The sequence below is a fragment of the Dermochelys coriacea genome, chromosome 2 (assembly GCF_009764565.3).
Source record: "Dermochelys coriacea isolate rDerCor1 chromosome 2, rDerCor1.pri.v4, whole genome shotgun sequence".
In the NCBI taxonomy this organism is placed as follows: domain Eukaryota; kingdom Metazoa; phylum Chordata; order Testudines; family Dermochelyidae; genus Dermochelys; species Dermochelys coriacea.
Genome location: NC_050069.1, coordinates 4453176 through 4456725, shown reverse-complemented (window position 1 = coordinate 4456725; position 3550 = coordinate 4453176). Strand labels below are relative to the sequence as shown.

The 3550-nt window shown below is 47.4% G+C and overlaps 1 long non-coding RNA gene across 1 annotated transcript; it reads left to right on the top strand.

Moving 5' to 3' along the window:
- The first annotated feature begins 45 nt into the window (after positions 1–45).
- On the top strand, positions 46–3266 carry LOC122458414. The gene is made up of 3 exons (XR_006278463.1): positions 46–263; positions 878–1007; positions 2820–3266. It is a non-coding gene; the product is annotated as an uncharacterized LOC122458414 (long non-coding RNA).
- The last annotated feature ends 284 nt before the right edge of the window (positions 3267–3550 follow it).

The following is a 3550-nucleotide window of genomic DNA, read 5'->3' as shown; positions in this document are numbered from 1 at the left end:
AGCCCCCGCCGCCCGCAAGGGCGCCTGGGAGTTGTAGTCCGAGCGGGGCCCGTGTGACGCTTGCGAGCCCCCCGGGCCCCGGGGCGGCTCGCCCTTTGCCCACCCCTGGGTGGCCCCTCCCAGGGGCCTGGGCCATGATGCTGTGCAACCCTTCCCAGCTGGGCTTGGCCGCAGCGACCTCCTCCCCCAGGCCGGCTGTGGGACTACACCGGGATTCGGTGCCCACCCTCCCATGGCTTGACTCAGGGATCAGGTCCCTAAAGGTATTTGGGCTCCAAACTTCCATGGAAATCAGTGGAGCCTAAACAGGGTGACCAGGTGCCCGGTTTTCTACTGGAAAGTCCGCTCTAAAAGGGGATCCGACCGTGTCCAGTCAGACCTACCGACCGGACACCTGAAGTCCGGTTACTTTAGGTGGGAGAGGCGGGGAGGCGCTGGGTCATCACCCGCACCAGCCCCTACTCAGCCAGGGCTGCCTCCTGCCTGCATCGGCTGGCTGCAGCTCCCAGCTCCGCAAGCAAGTCCCTCCCGATCTGTGCAGAGAGAGGCAGGCGGGGGGGGGAGAGGAGTGAACGTGGGGCCGGGCTGGACCGGGCCTCAGGGAGAAGGGGCAGGAGCAGGGCCTCTGCGGAAGAGGCAGGGGAGGGGTGAGACCTGGGGGGAAGGGGCAGGGAAGGAGAGGTTCCAGCACTCTTGCTGGAGGGTCTGGTTTTTAAATATTACAAAGTTGGCAACCCTAAGCCTAAATACTTTTAGGAATCTGGGCCCAGGTGCTTCCCTCGCATTAGACTCAAACCGCCTCTTGCCAGGCACAGTGCACAGAACTTATGCTTCCGTTATAACTGAGAAAGTTCTTACAGCGCATTCTTCATTGTAGGATCAGGGGTGCCTTCCAGGCATGCATTAAGCAACCTGACTAACAGCTGCCATCTGTACTTTGTTCCTGAGCTTTGAAATTCAAGTCCTCTGTTCACCGGGGCCTGGTAAATATTATCTGCATTGTACAGGTGAGGAAACAAGTGAACTGCCTTATGCATTATAGGGAGTACAGGAGATATGAGAGACTGATTTCACTGCTATATATAACTATTAAAGTTAGTAGATTGGCTCCTGCTTATAGCAGCTGTGAACTTACTGCTCACCTTTGTACAGGTATATAATTCTTCTGAGATCCTAGCAAGAACAAAGGGCAAAACTAGCCAAAGGTCTACTAAATACAGCACAAGAAATCTATATCTTCTTTGTTTCCTAGTCATACATACTAGATTCTCTCGTTTAATAAGAATGGATCAAGTTTATTAATTTTATTTAGCTAGTATCTGGAGATCCTTAAAACTGCTATTTCTGGGTTTTCAGTCTTTTCAGACAAATGTTTTCCTTTGTAAATTCCCAACCAGGGTAAAAAACAAGCTTTACAGGATCATACCATTCAAAAAGCTATCCTCTGTTACACGTACGTGCCTCACTGTTCAACAGATCTTCACACATAAGGCTAGAAGAGACCATTGAACATAAGAATGGCCATAATGGGTTAGACTAATGGTCCAGTTAGTCCAGTATCTGGTCTTCTGACTGCAGCTGGTGCCAGATACTTTAGAGGGAATGAACAGAACAGGGTAATTGCTAGTAATCCATTCTGTCATCCAGTCCCAGCTTCTGCCAATTGGTTTATTGACACCCAGTGCATCAGGTTGCATCCCTGACCATCTTGGCTAATAGGTTTTGATGGACCTATCTTCCCAGAACTTACCCAGTTCTATTCTGAACCCGTTTATACTTCAAGAAAGGAATTAGATGAGTTCACAGAGGATAATTCCATTAATTGAGATCATCTAGTAGCCCAGCCTCCTGCATGACAGACCGTAAGACTTCCCTGAATTAACCCCTGTTTGAACATAAGTATCTTTTAGAAAAACATCCAATTGTGATTTAAAAATGTTCAGTGGAGAGTCCACCCTGACCCTGGGTAAGGTTTTTCCTCAGCTGACCTGTTAAACATTTACATCTTATTTCCAGTCTGAGTTTGTCTAGTTTCAGCTTCATAGAAACTTAGAAATGCAGGGCTGGGAGGGATGTTGAGAAGTCAAGTCCAGCCCCACAGTGCTGAGGCAGGACCAAATACACCTAGATTAATCCTGAAAGGTGTCCAACCAGTTCTTAAAACATCCAACAGGGATCCCACATCCTCCACTTGAAGTCATGGGAGATTAATTACCCTCATTGTTAGCATTTTTTCCCTAATATCTCACCTAAATCTTCCATGCTGCAGATTAAGCTCATTACTTGTGGTCCAACCTTCAGTGGCCATAGAGAGCAATTGATCCCCACCCTCTGTAGAACAGCCCTGAACGTATTTGAAGACTATTATCAGGCCCCCTCCTAAGTCATCTTTTCTCCAGACTACACATGCCCAGCTTTTTAGCCTTTCTTCACAGTTCAGGTTTTCTAAACGTTTGATCATTTTTGTCGCTCTCCTCCGGACTCTCCAATTTGTCCACCTCTTTCTTAAAGTGTGCTGCTTAGAATTGGACACTGTACTCCAGCTGAGGCCTCATCAATACTAAGCAGAGCGGGACAATTACCTCCCCTGTCTTACATACAACACTCCTCTTACTACGCCCCAGCATATTAGCCTTTTTCGCTACTGGATCACATGTTGATGTGTAGTCAGGTTGTGATCCATTATAATCCCCAGCTCCTTTTCAGCAGTGCTACCGCCTAGCCAGTTATTCCCTACTGTGTAGTTGCACATTTGATTTTCCTTCCGAAGTGAAGTACTTTGCACTTGTCTTCATTGAATTTCATCTGGTTGATTTCAGATCAATTCTCCAATTTGTCAAGCTAATTTTGAATTCGCATCTTACCCTCCAAAGCACTTCTCAGCTTGGCGTCATCTGCAAATATGTTATAAGCGCACAGAGCTTTGTTTCAGAAGATGGAGTGTATCTACCTTTACATTTGAGAAGTATCACTTAGATATAAAAGCACCAGAGGAGTCCCTGCAAGGGAGAGGTTACAGTCATCACGAGGCCCTGCAGGAACTGAGACCCATTGACTGAAGTATACCTGCCTCTTATCTTCACTGCATTCTGACCCCATCCTATATATTAGCCCCCACCTCTGCTGTTTCCCAGAGCTCTCCCTGCACCTAGGTCTCTTTTCTGAGCCTTCTCTGCAACTCATGTGCCAGAGCTCAATAGGAGCATTTAGTAAGACTGTCATTCATTCAGTGGATTATTATGATGATACCTGCTGAGTAACACAAATGTATCAACTGGATTTCTGTGTAGAATTGCATCCCGAAGTAAAAGAGTCAAGAGCATCCACACACCCTTCCCGAAGCTGCCCTCTGCAGCTAACTTTGCTTTCACATACACAAGCTCTTCAGCAAAAACAAACATGAAGCCAAGAGGTCTTGAACACCCCCATTCCCACTCACATTGAAATCAATAGATGCAGGTGTTTGGCACCTGTCAGGATTGGGCCCTTCATTAAATGCAGCAATATATAATTTCCCAAGAGCCCAACACACCTCCATGGCAAGATCAAC